Raw genomic sequence first — 22,572 nt, forward strand, 5'->3', positions numbered from 1 at the left:
CCGTGTTTGGAGGAAGAAGAAGGATGAGTACAACCCCAAGAACACCATCCCAACCGTGAAGCATGGAGGTGGAAACCATCCTTTGGGGTTGCTTTTCTGCAAAGGGGACAGGACGACTGCACCGTATTGAGGGGAGGATGGATGGGGCCATGTATCGCGAGATCTTGGCCAACAACCTCCTTCCCTCAGTAAGATCATTGAAGATGGGTCGTGGCTGGGTCTTCCAGCATGACAACGACCCGAAACTAAGGAGTGGCTCCGTAAGAAGCATCTCAAGGTCCTGGAGTGGCCTAGCCAGTCTCCAGACCTGAACCCAATAGAAAATCTTTGGAGGGAGCTGAAAGTCCGTATTGCCGAGCGACAGCCCCGAAACCTGAAGGATCTGGAGAAGGTCTGTATGGAGGAGTGGGCCAAAATCCCTGCTGCAGTGTGTGCAAACCTGGTCAAGACCTACAGGAAACGTATGATCTCTGTAATTGCAAACAAAGGTTTCTGTACGAAATATTAAGTTCTGCTTTTCTGATGTATCAAATACTTATGTCATGCAATAAAATGCAAATTATTTACTTAAACATCATACAATGTGATTTTCTAGATTTTTGTTTTAGATTCCGTCTCTCACAGTTGAAGTGTACCTATGATACAAATTACAGACCTCTACATGCTTTGTAAGTAGGAAAACCTGCAAAATCGGCAGTGTATCAAATACTTGTTCTCCCCACTGTAGGTCTGTAACAGTTTGGATCTAGAGTGTCACCCCCTTTGAAGAGGGGGATTACCGCGCACAGCTTTCCAATCTCTGGGGATCTCAGACGTTACGAAAGAGAGGTTGAACAGGCTAGTAATAGGGGTTGCGACAATTTCGGCTGCTAATTTTAGAAAGAAAGGGTCCAGATTGTCTAGCCCAGCTGATTTGTAGTGAAATAGTACAATAACAACTAACCCAAACAGCAATAGGCTAGTTATATTGACATGGGAGAGAGGCATAACGCAATCACAGGTGTTATTCGAGAGGGCTAAGACAACAACTGGTAATGGCGACGAAAGTTTGGGCTTAGGCTAAACAGATAAACAGGATGGGGTACCGTGTAAAGGAACAGTCCAGCGGGCATCAGTTGTGTAGCTGAGTGATCATAATGTCCAGTTTACAGCAATAGGTAAGTCCACGAGCAGTTCGTAGGCTGCTACAGCACAGGCGAGCAGGAGGCACGGCTGTTGATTGCGTGTGCTAGCGGGCTGGTGCTAGCAGATGGACCTTCGTGGTCGTCGCAACGGGAAGCCTGTTGAAACCACATCAGACGATTACGTCGGCAGACCAGTCCTGATGGATCGGCGGGGCTCCGTGTCGACACTAGGAGGTCCCGTCCGGTTGACAGAGAGGTGGATAGCCGGGAGATGGGCCTGGCTCGAGGCTAGCTCAAGACTAACTGGTGCTAGCTTTGGGGCAAGTGGTGATTAGTGGTGATTAGCCAAGAACAACATCCATTCGGTTGCAGCTAGCTAGTTGTGATGATCCGGTGTTAAGGTTCAGTGATTCCGGCAGAAAATCCTAAATGCTCTGGGTCGATAGCACGCTGTGCAGACTGGCCGATAATTGTCCAGGCTAGAGCTGGCTGGTAGGTAGTGCAAGCCACGGACAGTGATGAAGACCACTAACGGTGGCTAATAGCAATAGCTAATAGCAAGTAGCTAGTTAGCTGGCTAGTTTCAGCCGTGGGTTCTTGATAAAAGGTATGAAGAAATAATAGAATCCGTTCCACATTGGGTGAGGCGGGTTGCAGGAAAGTATATTTAGTTAAGGATGGAAGTGAGCTAGAGTGAGCTAGAGAAATATATATACGAAAAAAGACCCAAAAAAACAGGCTATTTACACTAGGACACAACATAATACATGGCCGCGCTGCTATGCCATCTTGGAATCAGAGGTTCTAGAACATAGCTACAGAGGTTCTATAGCATATCTACAGAGGTTCTATAGCATATCTACAGAGGTTCTATAGCATAACTACAGAGGTTCTATAGCATAGCTACAGAGGTTCTATAGCATAACTACAGAGGTTCTATAGCATAGCTACAGAGTGTCACGATCGTCGGGAACAGATGAGGACCAAGGCGCAGCGTTGCAGACGAACATACTCTTTATTAGTGATACGCGACCAAAACAACAAAAACAAAAACGTGACAGTCAACGGTCAAACACAAACCAACTAGAACAAGATCCCACAACTAATGTGGGAAAACAGCCTCTATAAGTATGGCTCCCAATCAGAGACAACCAGCCACAGCTGACACTCGTTGCCTCTGATTGGGAACCACTCTGGCCAACACAGAAATATAATACCTAGAATCCCGACATAGAAACACAACACATAGATCTACACACCCTGGCTCAACATAACAGTGTCCCCAGAGCCAGGGCGTGACAGTACCCCCCCCTAAAGGCGCGGACTCCGACCGCGTCAACCAAATACCACAGGGGAGGGACCGGGTGGGCACTCCGCCTAGGCGGCGGATCCGGCTCCGGGCCTGATCCCCGCTCCCTCTCCAACCCCCCAAAGTACCCCTGGTCCGGTCTGACCCCGCTGGCCGGAGCTGGACTGCACACTGGTGGAGCGGATTGCTCTAGCTCCGGCGTGAAGCATCTGACCGGTGCCGGAATAGGCACCGGTGGAACAGGCACGGGACGTGCCGGACTGACGACGCACACCACTGGCTTGGTGTGGGAAACAGGCACGGGCCGTGCCGGACTGACGACGCACACCACTGGCTTGGTGTGGGGAGCAGGAGCGGGCCGGACCGGGCTGGCGACGCGCACCATTGGCTTGGTGCGGGGAGCAGGAAAGGGCCGGACCGGGCTGGCGACGCGCACCATTGACCTGGTGCGGAGAGCAGGACCAGGACGGGCCGGGCTGGCGACACGCACCATTGCCCTGGTGCGGGGAGCAGGAACAGGCCGGGCCGGGCTGGCGACGCGCACCATAGGCTCGGTGCGGGGAGCAGGAACAGGCCGGGCCGGGCTGACGACACGCACCACAGGCTCGATGCGAGGAACAGGAACAGGCCGGACCGTACTGGGGACACACACCACTGGCCCTATGCAGGGATCAGGAACGGGCCGGACCGGACTGGTAACACACCCCAGTACCTCTCGCCGTGCCTCCACACTTTCCTTCCCCTTTAATACCAGTGGCCCCCGTAACCTGGCGGCCTCCTCTGCCAACCCGCTGGACCGCTCTATCGCGGCCTCCTGCTGCCCCGACGTCCACGTCGTGAGCCCCCCCCTAAAAAATTTCTGGGTGTCTCTCCTCCCCGTGGACCAGGCCTCCCTAGTTCTCGCCAGACTCTCACCCCACTGCTCCAAAGTCCAACCACTCTGCTCTTCACTTGGCTTGGCCCAGTCGAGACTCTTAATCCACTGCTCCATAGTCCAACCTCTCTGCTCTTCACTTGGCTGGGCCCAGTCGAGACTCCTACTCCACTGATCCCAGGTCCATCCTCTCTCCTCTTCACGCTGCTTGGTCCTGTCTTGGTGGGATCTTCTGTCACGATCGTCGGGAACAGATGAGGACCAAGGCGCACCGTTGCAGACAAACATACTCTTTATTAGTGATACGCGACCAAAACAACAAAAACGAAAACGTGACAGTCAACGGTCAAACACAAACCAACTAGAACAAGATCCCACAACTAATGTGGGAAAACAGCCTCTATAAGTATGGCTCCCAATCAGAGACAACCAGCCACAGCTGACACTCGTTGCCTCTGATTGGGAACCACTCTGGCCAACACAGAAATACAATACCTAGAATCCCGACATAGAAACACAACACATAGATCTACACACCCTGGCTCAACATAACAGTGTCCCCAGAGCCAGGGCGTGACACAGAGGTTCTAGAACATAACTACAGAGGTTCTATAGCATAACTACAGAGGTTCTATAGCATAGCTACAGAGGTTCTAGAACATAACTACAGAGGTTCTATAGCATATCTACAGAGGTTCTATAGCATATCTACAGAGGTTATATAGCATAACTACAGAGGTTATATAGCATAGCTACAGAGGTTCTAGAACATAACTACAGAGGTTCTATAGCATATCTACAGAGGTTCTATAGCATATCTACAGAGGTTCTATAGCATATCTACAGAGGTTCTATAGCATAGCTACAGAGGTTCTATAGCATATCTACAGAGGTTCTATAGCATATCTACAGAGGTTCTATAGCATATCTACAGAGGTTCTATAGCATAACTACAGAGGTTCTATAGCATATCTACAGAGGTTCTATAGCATAACTACAGAGGTTCTATATCATATCTACAGAGGTTCTATAGCATATCTACAGAGGTTCTATAGCATAACTACAGAGGTTCTATAGCATAGCTACAGAGGTTATATAACAGGTGTTCAGTTCAGTGTGTTATGCACTGATTATTAATCTGGTTCCCAGATACTTCCTGCCAGAGGTTATCTAGTGATAATTGGCTTAAGGATCAGACAGGTTTATGATCCTGTTGATAGGACAGACAGGTGAATGTTGTGAAGACACAGACAGGTAGTGTGAGGGATCTCAGAGGTCTGTGTGTGTGAAGCTAGAAGACACGGGATGCCTCTCTAAGACAGCATTGACTTTGTGATCACTAACGTTATGTAACCTGACTGGCTGGCTGGCTGGCTGGCTGGCTGGCTGGCTGACTGGCTGGCTGGCTGAATGACTGGCTGGCTGGCTGGCTGGCTGGCTGAATGACTGGCTGGCTGGCTGAATGACTGGCTGGCTGGCTGACTGACTGGCTGGCTGAACGACTGACTATGGAACGACTACCTCCTCATTAGTAGAGACAGTGTGGGGTACATAATCTTTCAGTGCTCTAGAAGTGTAGAACTACGCTATCCCACCTAATAGTACATTTCAGTATGAGGTAACTCGTAAAGCCGCTCTCAGCGAACATGCATTTTGCCCATTCCTCAGTGTTAGCTAATTTTCTCAGCATGCATTAGGAATGGGTTTTATGAGCTTTTTCTTGCTTTGAAAGATTGTGAATGTTTGTGTGCTGTGCATTGGTCTGTAGGTGGGCTGGCAGGACCATGCTGACTCTGTAGTCTGGTTGTCACCGCTGAGACCGACAGGGGTGTAGTGTGGCTCCATAATGAGACAAATAAACAGGGCGAGAGGAGGGGGGAGGGAGAGAGGAGGGAGGGGGGGAGAGAGGAGGGGGGGGGAGGGGGGGGAGAGGAGGGAAGAGGGGGAGGGACAGCAAGGGTGGAGGTAGAGTGGAAGGAGGACTATAAGGAAGAGGCCAGAAAAAAGGGAGGAGACAGGTGGCAGATTGAACGAGGGATCGAGGACGGGGGGAAGGGAAGCCATACCTCGATTTTCCTTCATCCTTTTAATATTTAATGAGGAGAGATTTCATCCAGTTGAGAGAGTAGAGAGGAACAGGCATAATCATCTAAAACGTGGAGGGGGGAGGGCTGGGGAGAGGGCTGGGGAGAGGGGGGGAGGGCTGGGGAGAGGGCCCAGAATGGGAAGTGCGGAAGTCGGGGGGGAGGGGGGCTTTGTCCCCCACCCCCCTCTCTCACACACACACACACACACACACACACACACACACACCAAGGACACGGGTGTAACATGCGTCGGTGACGGTTTCCCCTCAGCCCATGTGGTATTAGCAGGCAGGGGTTAGGTGGGGTGGGGGGCTAGCAACATGCTAGCAGGCTAACAGACAGGCAGCAGCATGGAAGCATGTCGAATCGGAGAGTGTAAATTCTCTCAATCTCCCTGGTGCCATTATTGTGTCTCACCAACAGTGCTATAAGCAGCAGCAGCAGGAAGGAGAACATGACAGAAAATGGAGCAGGGGGAAGAAAATGAGCCAATGGTGAGCTGAGGTTTCTGAGGCTATAGTGCTGACAGGCTGTGTTTACAGTTTTTCTCAATTGCTAAAACACTAAACCCTATTGTCTGAACCAAATGCTCAGTTGCCTGAACCCACTGATTGAATCAATCACTCTTTTGGCAAAACCATAAGCACTTTTCACCTGTTTAGACACAACTTGCCAACACATTTTCATTGTGATGCACCCGTGCTGCATAATGGTGAGCACAGGTGACAAAAGTCAAACACAATTAGAGCACAGGTATCACCACTTGAACACAACAACTCAAAATTGATCACACTTGTGGCTAATGATGTGAGGGAACATATACAGTAAGCCAGTTCAGAGAGCACTGGTTTGTGAGGCCCTACAATGGATAGAAATCTGAGAGGAAGAGTTCGTGTGAGAGGAGGTCGAGGTGGTCGAGGTGGTCAGCGAAGACAAAGAACAGTAATATCTGATGAAATCAGAGCTACTGTGATTGACCATGTTCTTGTCCATGGTATGAGCATGAGGGACGCTGGACAAAGGGTACAACCAAACATCAGTAGATTCGCTATGTCCACCATAATCCGAAGATTTAGAGAAGAGAACAGGTAATTACCTTTTTTTGACATTATAGTACAGTATGTAAATGTTGACAGCAATTACTGTATGACATACTATATACTCTACCACAGTATACTGTAAGTGAATATATGTTTCAGTACATCACTGTACCAATGTACTGTAGTATTGTAATGGAGGGTTGGTCTAACTGTTTGTAGGCCTAGTATACCATGTATATTTTTTGTAACTCCATGTTCTCTTTTTGTAGAATTGAAAGACTGCCACATGGGGGTGGGAGGACAGGTATGTTCTCCCCACACCAAGAGACCCTAATTGTTGATATGGTCCGTGAGAACAATGCCATTAAACTGAGCGAAATTCAGCAGAAGATCATTGAGGACCATTTACATTTTGAGGGTATCAACAGTGTCAGCCTCTCTACTGTTGATCGTGTCCTCAAGCGCAACAGACTGCGCATGAAACAGCTATACAGAGTGCCCTTTGATCGCAACTCAGACAGAGTCAAAGAGCAAAGATTCCAGTATGTACAGGTTGGCATATATCCAGACACATTCAATGTTGATTACTCTAAGTAGTGATTTACTGTAGTGGCCTAAATCACTTTTTCCGTATCACTTACAAAACTATATTTATTTCTACAGAGGGTTTTTCAACTGGATGCAATGGAAAGACCCCATCAATACATCTACATGGATGAAGCTGGGTTTAATCTCACCAAAAGGAGAAGGAGAGGCCGTAATGTGATTGGCCATCGGGCCATTGTTGGTGTTCCTGGGCAGCGTGGTGGCAATGTCACATTATGTGCTGCCATCAGCAATCATGGGGTTGTCCACCATCATGCCAACCTGGGGCCCTACAACACTCACCAGCTCCTCATTTTCCTCAATCACATGCGAGATGCTTTGTTAGGGCAGCAGGATGAGCATCCCATCTATGTTGTTGTTTGGGACAATGTGAGTTTTCACAGAGCCCTCCAGGTTAGAGAGTGGTACAATATGAACCAAGGTTTTATCAATCTTTGCCTTCCACCGTACTCCCCTTTCCTAAACCCCATTGAGGAATTCTTCTCCTCATGGCGGTGGAAGGTATATGAACGCCAACCTTACACCAGGGTAAATCTCCTGCAAGCCATGGGACTTGCCTGTGGTGACATAGGTGTGGAGGCATGCCAAGCCTGGATACGGCATGCCAGGGGTTTTTCCCCCCGTTGCCTGGCCAGACAAAATGTGGCCTGTGATGTGGATGAAGTCCTGTGGCCTGACCCAGTACGGAGACATGATGCTGTGGCTGAGTAATGCACTTATTTGTATATTTTTGTACTTTATTTTTACATGGGCTTACTGTACACAAGTGGCAAACGCATAAGATTTCTGTTTGTTTTTACAAGTGCTACATGTAAATGCACAAGATTTCTGTTTTGTCTTTTTGTACAAGTGCTAAATGCACAGTTTTTTTTTTGTTTTGCAACATGCATTTAGCCTACAGTGAACAATAAACATTTATTTCTCCAGCTTCATGTCCTGAGCATAGTGTTTTCTAGTTTTCTACGTAGTGTTTAGTGACTGTTCAGTAGTGTTTTTTATTTTGATTGACTCGGGGCACGATTTGACAACATAGTTCAGTTTTGAGCACAGATTGAACTGTTTTGAGGTGAAAGTTTGGTTTTGCAAGAAGAGTCTGAGGTTTTGTGAATGTAGCTTGAAAATTGGGTTTTGTGTTCACAGTTAAGAGAAAAGGAGAGCAGCTTTCAAGAAATGTGTCTTAGCAATCGAGAAAAACTGTAACACCTCTAGTGACGCTGACAGGTGTGGAACTGGGGAACACCAGGTTGCCTGTTATGGCTCTATACATTTCCAGTCATGGTCTCTTTGTGTTCACCGTCAGGGAGAGCACATTTTATATTCATACTATTTGTTGAGAGAGAGAGAGAGAGAGAGAGTAGGAGAGAGAGAGAGAGAGAGAGAGTAGGAGAGAGAGAGAGAGAGAGAGAGAGAGAGGGAGAGAGATGGAGAGAGAGAGAGAGAGACAGAGAGAGAGAGAGAGAGAGAGAGAGGGAGGGAGAGAGAGAGAGAGAGAGTTAACATCAGGAGAGGACAGACAAGATGGTGAGTTACGCTTTTTTAACTCCTGATGTTTCCATTGCAGGCGATAGTGGAGTTGTGTCCTTTTCCTGATGTTTCCATTGCAGGCGATAGTGGAGGTGTCCTTTTCCTGATGTTTCCATTGCAGGCGATAGCGGAGGTGTCCTTTTCCTGATGTTTCCATTGCAGGCGATAGTGGAGTTGTGTCCTTTTCCTGATGTTTCCATTGCAGGTGATAGTGGAGGTGTCCTTTTCCTGATGTTTCCATTGCAGGCGATAGTGGAGTTGTGTCCTTTTCCTGATGTTTCCATTGCAGGCGATAGTGGAGGTGTCCTTTTCCTGATGTTTCCATTGCAGGTGATAGTGGAGTTGTGTCCTTTTCCTGATGTTTCCATTGCAGGCGATAGTGGAGTTGTGTCCTTTTCCTGATGTTTCCATTGCAGGCGATAGTGGAGTTGTGTCCTTTTCCTGATGTTTCCAACATTATTTCTAAAAGGAGAGTTTGTCTGTAGAAGTATTACACAAATCCAACCTTTCCCTCTTTCATCTTTTTCTTGAGCTCTGAGAGGAATTGATCATGATTGTGATCGTGAACAGGATTGATCATGTTAATTCATCTCTAACTGCACTATCTCATGTCTAAATGTCAGGGAGCACTCTCTCTACAGAGCCTTAGGTTAGGTACCAGTACTGGTGGTCTGTCCAGTATGGATTTTTATTTATGTAGTAATTGATAAAGGGGCTGAATGAGAGAGGAAACTAGGGGCAGTAATCAATAGTACCAGTGGATAGAGGATCCTTTTTCCCTCTCCTGAAATACAACCTAATTTTACAACGTCACCTTTTGTAGCAGTATATGTACTGTATTAAATAATGAACATTGTGTTATAAGGACACCGCACCAGTTCACACTCTCCGTTTTCTAGTAGCAGGCACAATTTTAACCGTTAAGTAATTGCATATTTGATTGAATACAGGATGGAATGTTTGGTACATCCTACAGCAGTATGATTCTCTTGTATGAGATAGAAGCCTGGTAGAGACTAGGGAGGAGAGAAGCAGGTGTGAATATTAAGTTATTCTGATGTATTGGCTTTTGTTCTGCACTGCAGGTGCTGAAGCAGCACTCTTCTCCTCCTTCTCTCTCCTCCTACCCTCATCTCTCCTCATCTCTCCTCCCACCCTCCTCTCTCCTACCCTCCTCTCTCCTCCTCTCTCCTCCCACCCGCCTCTCTCCTCCCTCCCACCCTCCTCTCCTCTCTCCTACCCTCCTCTCTCCTCCTCCTCTCTCCTCCCACCCTCCTCTCTCCTCCCACCCTCCTCTCTCCTCCTCTCTCCTCTTACCCTCCACTCTCTTCTTCTCTCCTCTCTCCTCCACTCTTCTCTCCTCTCTCCTCCACTCCTCTCCTCCCACCCTCCTCTCTCCTCCTCCTCCTCTCTCCTCTCTCCTCTCTCCTCCACTCCTCTCTCCTCCTACCCTCCTCTCTCCTCCACTCCTCTCTCCTAACCTCCTCTCTCCTCCTATCCTCCTCCACTCCTCTCTCCTCCACTCCTCTCTCCTAACCTCCTCTCTCCTCCTATCCTCCTCTCTCCTCCTACTCTCCTCTCTCCTAACCTCCTCTCTCCTCCTCTCCTCCTCTCCTCTCCCCTACACTCCTCTCTCCTCCCACCCTCCTCTCTCCTCCTACTCTTCTCTTTTCTCCTAACCTCCTCTCTCCTCCTCTCCTCTCCCCTACACTCCACTCTCCTCCTACCATCCTCGCTCCTAACCTCCTCTCCCCTCCTCCCCTCCTCTCTCCTCATCTCTCCTCCCACCCTCCTCTCTCCTCTTCCTCCTCTCTCCTCCCACACTCCTCTCTCCTACTCTCCTCTCTCCTCCTCCACTCCTCTCTCCTAACCTCCTCTCTCCTCCTACTCTCCTCTCTCCTAACCTCCTCCCTCCTTCTACCCTCCTCTCTCCTACTCTCTCCTCTTACCCTCCTCTCTCTTCTTCTCTCCTCTCTCCTCCACTCTTCTCTCCTCCTACACTCCTCTACTCCCACCCTCCTCTCTCCTCCTCCGATCCTCCTCTCTCCTCTCTCCTCCACTCCTCTCTCCTCCTACTCTCCTCTCTCCTAACCTCCTCTCTCCTCCTCTCCTCCTCTCCTCTCCCCTACACTCCTCTCCCCTCCTCCCCTCCTCTCTCCTCATCTCTCCTCCCACCCTCCTCTCTCCTCCTCCTCTCCTCTCTCCTACCCTCCTCTCTCCTCCTCCACTCCTCTCTCCTAACCTCCTCCCTCCTCCTACCCTCCTCTCTCCTCCTACTCTCCTCTCTCCTAACCTCCTCTCTCCTCCTACTCTCCTCTCTCCTAACCTCTTCTCTCCTCCTCTCCTCCTCTCCTCTCCCCTACACTCCTCTCTCCTCCTCCACTCCTCTCTCCTAACCTCCTCTGTCCTCCCACCCTCCTCTCTCCTCCTCCTCTACTCTCTCCTACCATCCTCTCTCCTAACCTCCTCTCCCCTCCTCCCCTTCTCTCTCCTCATCTCTCCTCCCACCCTCCTCTCTCCTCCTACCCTCCTCTCTCCTCATCTCTCCTCCCACCCTCCTCTCTCCTCCTCATCTCCTCTCTCCTACCCTCCTCTCTCCTCCTCCACTCCTCTCTCCTAACCTCCTCCCTCCTCCTACCCTCCTCTCTCCTCCTACTCTCCTCTCTCCTAACCTCCGCTCTCCTCCTCCTCTCCTCTCTCCTACCCTCTACTCTCTCCTACCATCCTCTCTCCTAACCTCCTCTCCCCTCCTCCCCTCCTCTCTCCTCATCTCTCCTCCCACCCTCCTCTCTACTCCCTCTCTCCTCTCTCCTCCCTCTCTCCTCCTCCTCTCCTCTCTCCTACCCTCCTCTCTCCTCCTCCACTCCTCTCTCCTAACCTCCTCCCTCCTCCTACCCTCCTCTCTCCTCCTACTCTCCTCTCTCCTAACCTCCTCTCTCCTCCTACTCTCCTCTCTCCTAACCTCCTCCCTCCTTCTACCCTCCTCTCTCCTCTTCCTCTCCTCTCTCCTCCCACCCTCCTCTCCCCTCTCCTACCCTCCTCTCTCCTCCTACCCTCCTCTCTCCTCCCTCCCTCCTCTCTCCTCTTCCTCTCCTCTCTCCTAACCTCCTCTCTCCTATCCTCCTCTCTCCTCCTCCACTCCTCTCTCCTAACCTCCTCCCTCCTCCTACCCTCCTCTCTCCCCCTACACTCCTCTCTCCTCCTACTCTCCTCTCTCCTAACCTCCTCTCTCCTCCTCCTCTCCTCTCTCCTACCCTCCTCTCTCTTCCTCCACTCTTCTCTCCTAACCTCCTCTCTCCTCCCACCCTCCTCTCTCCTCCCAGCTTCCTCTCTCTTCCTACCCTCCTCCTCCTCTCCTCTCTCCTCTCTCCTCCTCTCCTCCTATCCTCCTCTCTCCTCCTACGCTCCTCTCTCCTCTTCCTCCTCTCCTCTCTCCTCCTCCTCTCTCCTCCTCCACTCCTCTCTCCTCCTACCCTCCTCTCTCCTCTCTCATCCTACCCTCCTCTTCCCTCCTCTCTCCTCTCTCCTCCTCTCTCCTCCTCCTCCTCTCTCCTCTCTCCTCTCTCCTCCTCCTCTCCTCTCTCCTCCTACCCTCCTCCTCTCCTCTCTCATCCTACCCTCCTCTCCCCTCCTCTCTCCTCTCTCCTCCTCTCTCCTCCTCCTCCTCTCTCCTCCTACCCTCCTATCTCCTCCTCCTCTCCTCTCTCCTTCTACCCTCCTCCTCTCCTCTCTCCTCTCTCCTCCTCCTCCTCTCTCCTCCTACCCTCCTCTCCCCTCCTCTCCTCTCTCCTCTCTCCTCCTCCTCCTCTCTCCTCCTACCCTCCTCTCCCCTCCTCTCTCCTCCTCTCCTCTCTCCTCCTCCTCTCCTCTCTCCTTCTACCCTCCTCCTCTCCTCTCTCCTCCTACCCTCCTCTCCTCTCTCCTCCTCCTCTCCTCTCTCCTCCTACCCTCCTCTCCTCTCTCCTTTCTCATCTCCTGGGGAGCGTTGCTGCACAGCTATTTTCAGGTCTCTCCAGAGATGTTCGATCAGGTTTAAGTCCGGGCTCTGGCTGGGCCACTCAAGGACATTCAGAGACTTGTCCCGAAGCCACTCCCGCCTTGTCTTGGCTGTGTGCTTAGGATCGTTGTCCTGTTGGAAGGTGAACCTTCGCCCCAGTCTGAGGTCCTGAGAGCTCTGGAGCAGGTTTTCATCAAGGATCTCTCTGTACTTTGCTCCGTTCATCTTTCCCTCGATCCTGACTAGTCTCCCTGCGGCTGAAAAACATCCCCACAGCATGAAGCTGCCACCACCATGCTTCACCGTATGGACGTATCAGACTTGACGCTTGGCATTCAGGCCAAAGAGTTCAATCTTGGTTTCATCAGACCAGAGAATCTTGTTTCTCATAGTCTGAGAGTCTTTAGTGATAACTAAGTGGCTCGGGGAACAAAACATCGACATTTTGGGTCCATGGCCAGGAAACTCCCCAGACCTTAATCCCATTGAGAATTTATGGTCGATCCTCAAGAGGCGGGTGGACAAACAAAAACCCACAAATTCTGACAAACTCCAAGCAATGATTATGCAAGAATGGGCTGCCATCAGTCAGGATGTGGCCCAGAAGTTAATTGACAGCATGCCAGGGCGGATTGCAGAGGTCTTGAAAAAGAAGGCTCAACACTGCAAATATTGACTCTTTGCATAAACTTAATGTAATTGTCAATAAAAAAGCCTTTGACACTTATGGAATGCTTGTAATCATACTTCAGTATACCATAGTAACATCTGACAAAAATATCTCATAACACTGAAGCAGCAAACTTTGTGAAGACCAATACTTGTGTCATTCTCAAAACCTTTGACCACGACTGTGTATTTAGCCAATATATTATGTATTGAATAACAGCGTAAAATATTCTCGTAATGAACGGCTAGTGTCATAACAAGCCCTCATTGCGAGGTTCCCATGAAGTGTTTCTTTACATGACCTTCGAGAAGCACTGTAGGGAATCTACTCAACGCAAATGCTGACATCTAGTGGTGACATTACAAACATGCATGTTGCTGCATTTCACTCCATAGCTTGTGAACAGTGCAGTTCACAGATTTACTTTGAGACAAAGTTTAATTAATTCAGCCCTTCTAGTTGATTAGTGTGCATGTGGTGCTTCAGCATCCTAACCCACTGCCATAGATAGACACATCTTTAAATTGTACCTAAGAAGGTAAACTGAACAAGTGTTTTGTATTTATTTTCGTATTTATAGATGATATAGTTGCTTTTTGTAAACCACAAATAAAATGTTATTAAATAATGTTCATTTTAATATTTAGTTAAGAAAGAATCATTTAGTGTATCTGTTAATCTGGCAGAGATAGCGAAGTTAACCCTATTAGCTCGGGCTTGTTGTTATTTGGCAGAGCTGTAGTTGTCGTCTCCCGAGTGGCGCAGTGGTCTAAGGCGCTGCATCGCGGTGCTAGCTGTGCCACTAGAGATCCTGGTTCGAATCCAGGCTCTGTCGTAGCCGGCCGCGACCGGGAGACCCATGGGGCGGCGCACAATTGGTCCAGGGTAGGGGAGGGAATGTCCGGCAGGGATGTAGCTCAGTTGGTAGAGCATGGCGTTTGCAACGCCGGGGTTGTGGGTTTGAATCCCACGGGGGGCCAGTATGTAAAATAAAAATAATGTATGCACTCACTAACTGTAAGTCGCTCTGGATAACAGCGTCCGCTAAATGACTAAAATGTTGTAGCAACGCTCATTGAAATTATTTAAAGGTTTTAAAAACAATTCTAATAAATGCAACAGTTTGACAATGGATGAAGATACTCCAAACTTTTAGAATGTTCTATTATCCGTCATGATATTGACTGAATTATAACACATAAACATTTTACTGGCACGGACAAATAATGAATGTTCAGGGATTTTGGTGGGAATTCAGTTATTACGTTTATTGTAGAATTTTACATATTTTTTCTTAGAAAGTACTCATATATAAATGTTCTTATTCTATCAGGTATTTTAAAAAATAAAGTAAATGATATGCGCCAACTTTGCATAAATACACATGGTGTATTTGTATATATGAATACATTAACATAAAGGGGTGGAACAGGACTGCAAACACCAAACACTTTCTCAGTCTACCCTACCTGTACTCACCTGCTCTGTCTAGACTGCCTCATTAATTACTGTTGTGGTCACGTTCTCTTGCGTAATTCAACAAGTGTGTCACTAGCGGGATACCCTCGGATAAAAACATCTCCACGCTTGGCTCTAGATTCCACCTATCTAAAGATACTTTACATTGTTTGCGAGATCAGACATAATATCACTATAATCCGAATGTTCATTTTCAGAAGTTGCTTTCATTTCAGCTCATCTAATTTGGAAACATTTCAACTCTATTAAATTAGTGCTTTTTTAATTTCCAGAAAAAAAGTTATCTTTCTTCTCTTTCTTGTGAGTGTCGAGACGGTGCGTTAAATCCCCGACGAAGCTTTAGCCTTGTCATAGATTCAACGGAAAGACAAGTGTATTCCATTGAGCCCATTTCAGCCATTACCGGAGCGTGTTTGACAGGTCATTAGAAACATTTCCGCGATCGTAAAGTTAACGGGGGAAAACGACAGGCACAAGCAAGAGTATGAAAGGGTGGCAGGAGTCAAATGAAAATAACGATAAATCCAGTGAGCTTTAAGTGGTTTTAGCATCCCCTCAACACACAGGAAATACATGGCTGAAAAAGACAGATCCTTAGGTGGGCGGGGGCATGCACGTTGCTAGTAGTGTCAGTTAAAGGTCTGCTGAACTACTAAGCATAATATCATTATAACAGGCACCAGCCAGCTCTCTCCTCTCTTTTTAAGTAGGCCAGTTGGAGAGCCGTGAATGTGGAATGAGCTGGAACTGAACTCAGGGGACCCAGCAGAGACACTAGAGTCACTAGTTGCCTCATCGTACATAGAGAGAAGATGGTGCATTAAATCAGGTATTTTTAAAAAAATGTATCCGGGGAAAGTATAAATTGGTTATTTTTGTGCCAATGTTTCCTCCTCATGGACTACTGTATGTCAGGTGCTTATCAGGGTAGGACTCCTTGTGCCTGGTCTGAAGTCTAGTTGTGTTTAGTCTCATGTTGTTTATTGTTGGTAGCCTGAACCGACACGTTTCCAGATTATTTCTGTACCAGGAATGAGCTCAGACTGTGACAGTCAATGTCACATGTGTGTGGCACGCTGCTCATCAGCTGTTAGTCACACGCCAGTATGATATGATCTAGGATTCTGGTCAGTCTATCAGCAAGACAGTCAGTAGGATTCTGGTCAGTCCATCAGTAAGACAGTCAGTAGGATTCTGGTCAGTCCATCAGTAAGACAGTCAGTAGGATTCTGGTCAGTCCATCAGTAAGACAGTCAGTAGGATTCTGGTCAGTCCATCAGCAAGACAGTCAGTAGGATTCTGGTCAGTCCATCAGTAAGACAGTCAGTAGGATTCTGGTCAGTCCATCAGTAAGACAGTCAGTAGGATTCTGGTCAGTCCATCAGTAAGACAGTCAGTAGGATTCTGGTCAGTCCATCAGTAAGACAGTCAGTAGGATTCTGGTCAGTCCATCAGTAAGACAGTCAGTAGGATTCTGGTCAGTCCATCAGTAAGACAGTCAGTAGGATTCTGGTCAGTCCATCAGCAAGCTGTCATATGCCTTTTACTGAGGATTGGCTTCTGTCTCGCCACTCTACCATACAGGCCTGATTGGTGGAGTGCTGCAGAGATGGTTGTCCTTCTGGAAGGTTCTCCCATCTCCACAGAGGAACTATGGAGCTCTGTCAGAGTGACCATTGGGTTCTTGGTCACCTCCCTGACCAAGGCCCTTCTCCCCTGATTGCTCAGTTTGGCTGGGCGGCCAACTCTAGGAAGTGTCTTGGTGGTTCCAAATTTCTTCCATTTAAGAATGATGGAGGCCACTGTGTTCTTGGGGACCTTCAATGCTGCAGAAATGTTTTGGTACCCTTCCCCAGATCTGTGCCTCGACACAATCCTGTCTCTGCTCTCTACAGACAATTCCTTCGACCTCATGGCTTGGTTTTTGCTCTGACATGCACTGTCAACTGTGGTACCTTATATAGTCAGGCGTGTGCATTTCCAAATCATGTCCAATCAATTTAATTTACCACAGGTGGACTCCAATTAAGATTTGGAAACATCTCAAGGATGATCAATGGAAACAGGATGCATCTGAGCTCAATTTCAAGTTTCATAGCAAAGGGTCTGAAAACTTATGTAAATAATTTATTTATGTTTTTTATTTTCAATAAATTAGCAAAAACTTCTAAAAACTTGTTTTCACTTTGTCATTATGGGGTATTGTGTGTAGATTAATGAGTTTTTTTTTTCTTTAATCCAAGTCAAGGTGTCTGAATAATTTCCGAATGCACTGTATGTACATAAAGGCTCTCTATTAAATGGTAGTAGGTACCTTGTGATAGTTAGTGCCTTATCAATACCATTCAGTTCCGCAATGTCAATGATAGGAGAAAAATGTGTATCATTGATGGGAATTTGAACTCAGTAGCGTAACAGTAAGACGATAAAAGACAGCTAACATGACTCCGAAATAAAATAATTGGATGATCCTCTCCTCTCCTCTTCTTTCCTCTCCTCTCCTCTCCTCTCCTCTCCTCTCCTCTCCTCTCCTCTCCTCTCCTCTCCTCTCCTCTCCTGTCCACTCCTGTAAATGTCATATCTCTCTGTAGTTTGCTCATCGTTAGGGAGCTTCTCCAATTAGAAAGGTTAGTTCTCTGCCTAGGAAGATACAGTAATCACTTCAGACAGACAAGAAGGCCCAATCTATTCATCTGTGAAATCTGCTCCGGTTACTTTGGGAAACTTTTGTTTGTAGATTTTCGTTTTCTTTAAAATGTTACTGAGAGTTTATGTTCGGTGTCCTGATTTGAGTAGGGCTGTGGGCTCGCGTCCAAGTAGTCATGTGTTAGAAAACACCTATTCTCTTGGCTACAAAAGTACTGCCACTCAAACATCAAAAAGGTCTCTAAATGCCTATGGTATATTTTTCATCTTCTTTTTGAAATAAGTATTTTTGAGATGAAAGAATAAGATGAGTGTTTTTTGAAAACTAGGGCAGACCTCGTAGAGGGAGAGTGGAGGCAGAGAGGGGGAATGGGAAATCCCCAGAGACATTTCTTCACGGGTAGTTTTTAATCCCTCTAAATCCCCAGAGAAATTTCTTTACAGGTTGTTTTTAATCCCTCTAAATCCTCAGAGACATTTCTTTACAGGTTGTTTTTAATCCCTCTAAATCCCCAGAGACATTTCTTTACAGGTTGTTTTTAATCCCTCTAAATCCCCAGAGAAATTTCTTTACAGGTTGTTTTTAATCCCTCTAAATCCCCAGAGACATTTCTTTACAGGTTGTTTTAAATCCCTCTAAATCCCCAGAGACATTTCTTTACAGGTTGTTTTTAATCCCTCTAAATCCCCAGAGACATTTCTTCACAGGTTGTTTTTAATCCCTCTAAATCCCCAGAGACATTTCTTTACAGGTTGTTTTTAATCCCTCTAAATCCCCAGAGACATTTCTTTACAGGTTGTTTTTAATCCCTCTGAATCCCCAGAGACATTTCTTTACAGGTTGTTTTAAATCCCTCTAAATCCCCAGAGACATTTCTTTACAGGTTGTTTTTAATCCCTCTAAATCCCCAGAGACATTTCTTCACAGGTTGTTTTTAATCCCTCTAAATCCCCAGAGACATTTCTTTACAGGTTGTTTTTAATCCCTCTAAATCCCCAGAGAAATTTCTTTACAGGTTGTTTTTAATCCCTCTAAATCCCCAGAGACATTTCTTTACAGGTTGTTTTTAATCCCTCTAAATCCCCAGAGACATTTCTTCACAGGTTGTTTTTAATCCCTCTAAATCCCCAGAGACATTTCTTTACAGGTTGTTTTTAATCCCTCTAAATCCCCAGAGACATTTCTTTACAGGTTGTTTTTAATCCCTCTGAATCCCCAGAGACATTTCTTTACAGGTTGTTTTTAATCCTCTAAATCCACAGAGACATTTCTTTACAGGTTGTTTTTAATCCTCTAAATCCCCAGAGACATTTCTTTACAGGTTGTTTTTAATCCCTCTAAATCCCCAGAGACATTTCTTTACAGGTTGTTTTTAATCCCTCTAAATCCCCAGAGACATTTCTTTACAGGTTGTTTTTAATCCCTCTAAATCCCCAGAGACATTTCTTTACAGGTTGTTTTTAATCCCTCTAAATCCCCAGAGACATTTCTTCACAGGTTGTTTTTAATCCCTCTAAATCCCCAGAGACATTTCTTTACAGGTTGTTTTTAATCCCTCTAAATCCCCGGAGACATTTCTTTACAGGTTGTTTTTAATCCCTCTAAATCCCCAGAGACATTTCTTTACAGGTTGTTTTTAATCCCTCTAAATACCCAGAGACATTTCTTTACAGGTTGTTTTTAATCCCTCTAAATCCCCAGAGACATTTATTTAAAGGTTGTTTTTAATCCCTCTAAATCCCCAGAGACATTTCTTCACAGGTTGTTTTTAATCCCTCTAAATCCCCAGAGACATTTCTTTACAGGTTGTTTTTAATCCCTCTAAATCCCCAGATACATTTCTTCACAGGTTGTTTTTAATCCCTCTAAATTGCCAAAGACATTTCTTCACAGGTTGTTTTTAATCCCTCTAAATCCCCAAAGACATTTCTTTACAGGTTGTTTTTAATCCCTCTAAATCCCCAGAGACATTTCTTCACAGGTTGTTTTTAATCCCTCTAAATCCCCAAAGACATTTCTTTACAGGTTGTTTTAATCCCTCTAAATCCTCAGAGATATTTCTTTACAGGTTGTTTTTAATCCCTCTAAATCCCCAGATACATTTCTTTAAAGGTTGTTTTTAATCCCTCTAAATCCCCAGAGACATTTCTTTACAGGTTGTTTTTAATCCCTCTAAATCCCCAGAGACATTTCTTTACAGGTTGTTTTTAATCCCTCTAAATCACCAGATACATTTCTTTACAGGTTGTTTTTAATCCCTCTAAATCCCCAGAGACATTTCTTTACAGGTTGTTTTAAATCCCTCTAAATCCCCAGAGACATTTCTTCACAGGTTGTTTTTAATCCCTCTAAATCCCCAGAGACATTTCTTTACAGGTTGTTTTAATCCCTCTAAATCCCCAGAGACATTTCTTTACAGGTTGTTTTTAATCCCTCTAAATCCCCAGAGACATTTCTTTAAAGGTTGTTTTTAATTCCTCTAAATCCCCAGAGACATTTCTTCACAGGTTGTTTTTAATCCCTCTAAATCCCCAGAGACATTTCTTTACAGGTCGTTTTTAATCCCTCTAAATCACCAGATACATTTCTTTACAGGTTGTTTTTAATCCCTCTAAATCCCCAGAGACATTTCTTTACAGGTTGTTTTAAATCCCTCTAAATCCCCAGAGACATTTCTTCACAGGTTGTTTTTAATCCCTCTAAATCCCCAAAGACATTTCTTTACAGGTTGTTTTTAATCCCTCTAAATCCCCAGAGACATTTCTTTAAAGGTTGTTTTAAATCCCTCTAAATCCCCAGAGACATTTCTTCACAGGTTGATTTTAATCCCTCTAAATCCCCAGAGACATTTCTTTACAGGTTGTTTTTAATCCCTCTAAATCCCCAGAGACATTTCTGTAAAGGTTGTTTTAAATCCCTCTAAATCCCCAGAGACATTTCTTCACAGGTTGATTTTAATCCCTCTAAATCCCCAGAGACATTACTTTACAGGTTGTTTTTAATCCCTCTAAATCCCCAGAGACATTTCTTCACAGGTTGTTTTTAATCCCTCTAAATCCCCAGAGACATTTCTTTAAAGGTTGTTTTAAATCCCTCTAAATCCCCAGAGACATTTCTTCACAGGTTGATTTTAATCCCTCTAAATCCCCAGAGACATTACTTTACAGGTTGTTTTTAATCCCTCTAAATCCCCAGAGACATTTCTTTAAAGGTTGTTTTAAATCCCGCTAAATCCCCAGAGACATTTCTTTACAGGTTGATTTTAATCCCTCTAAATCCCCAGATACATTTCTTCACAGGTTGTTTTTAATCCCTCTAAATCCCCAGAGACATTTCTTCACAGGTTGTTTTTAATCCCTCTAAATCCCCAGAGACATTTCTTTACAGGTTGTTTTTAATCCCTCTAAATCCCCAGAGACATTTCTTCACAGGTTGTTTTTAATCCCTCTAAATCCCCAGAGACATTTCTTCACAGGTTGTTTTTAATCCCTCTAAATCCCCAGAGACATTTCTTCACAGGTTGTTTTTAATCCCTCTAAATCCCCAGAGACATTTCTTTACAGGTTGTTTTTAATCCCTCTAAATCCCCAGAGACATTTCTTTACAGGTTGTTTTAATCCCTCTAAATCCCCAGAGACATTTCTTTACAGGTTGTTTTTAATCCCTCTAAATCCCCAGAGACATTTCTTTACAGGTTGTTTTTAATCCCTCTAAATCCCCAGAGACATTTCTTTACAGGTTGTTTTTAATCCCTCTAAATCCCCAGAGACATTTCTTCACAGGTTGTTTTTAATCCCTCTAAATCCCCAGAGACATTTCTTCACAGGTTGTTTTTAATCCCTCTAAATCCCCAGAGACATTTCTTTACAGGTTGTTTTTAATCCCTCTAATATTTCCCCATGCAGCACCATTTTATAAAAAGAGTGACATAGTAATTTATTGTACCTTGTTTTCAGGGACAGTTGTTTTCAAAACATCCTCAGACTCTGTCGTTTTTTTGAGGCACATCTATCCCCACAAAAAAACATGAATCAGTGTGTTAAAAATATGCATCTTACTTCAGAAGAATTGCTTTACTACTATCAGTGTTAGTGAACCAGTGTACAGATAGCAGGTTATACTATCAGTGTTCATGAGTTAGTGAACCAGTGTACAGAAAGCAGGTTAGCATACCGTACACTCATTGTTATTGCAGTAGTTTCCTGTAGCTTATTCATTGAAGGCGGCTGCTGGCTTGTGTATTGCTGACAGTAGGTCTGTGTGTGTTGTTTGTGTTTGTGTGTGCGCGCGCATGTGTGTGTGTGTGTGTACCTTAGGGAATGGCCTCCCACAGATGCACTGGTGGAGCGATGTTCGTTGCTAGGGAGAACCAGAGATATAGCAACATATGCGTTAGCACAGTCATATAGCATATCTTGAATGCTCTTATTATGATTAATTAACTCAATATATCAATTTGTCCACATCAGCCACTTTTTAGGCCTATAGCAGAGAGAAGCTTCCAGAGAGATGCCAGCTATCCATAGAACATCCTCTTTAACACAGACATTACTCTGTCACAGAGGTAGGGGAGAAAAATGCTCGTATCTTTCCTGAAATTCCCAGGTTTGACAAAAATCCTGGTTGAAATAATTCCTGAAAGCGGGAGGGAATAAGCAGGAAATTCAGAATCCTCCAACCACGATTCCTGGAAAAACCTGGGAATTTGGGAGAAATTACCCGATTTTACAACCGTAAACAGAGGACAGCAGGAGTAAATGGTGATGAATAGTGTTTGTCCCACATCTGTTTGTGCTGTCTTGCCAGCTCCTTTGGTCATTCTCATAGACGGCACAAACACATCTGGGACAGGCTAGTAAATACTATCCTGTGCTATAAATCTCCTCCGTATTGTCTCTGGTGTCAGTATGTTGGACAGTTCAGCGGCTATCTCTCTCTGTAGGATGTTGTTACTCACTCCCTGTGGATAACATGTCACTGTTGTAGGATACAAAGAGATACTGTCCCTGTGTAACTCCCATATGGTAAACATACCTCTAGTCTCAAGAGAGAAGCACTGTGGGAGACGAGAGGGTCAAAACTTCACTATTTAGGACGGTGATGTGATATGAATTGTGGCTATAGTATTGCTGCCATCCCTGATTCAGGCTAAGGTACAGACATTACATTGCTGTTATGTCATTTTCATCTGGCTTTATTGGGCGATTCAACCCTT

General features: G+C 45.8%; 1 protein-coding gene across 1 annotated transcript in view; it reads left to right on the forward strand.

Annotated features, from left to right (window-relative positions):
• Positions 1–22,572, forward strand: part of LOC123484452 (proteoglycan 4-like) — a 62,432-nt gene that overhangs the window by 4,244 nt on the left and 35,616 nt on the right. The gene's annotated exons all lie outside the window — the stretch shown is intronic.

The sequence above is a fragment of the Coregonus clupeaformis genome, chromosome 5 (genome assembly GCF_020615455.1).
Source record: "Coregonus clupeaformis isolate EN_2021a chromosome 5, ASM2061545v1, whole genome shotgun sequence".
Classification (NCBI taxonomy): domain Eukaryota; kingdom Metazoa; phylum Chordata; class Actinopteri; order Salmoniformes; family Salmonidae; genus Coregonus; species Coregonus clupeaformis.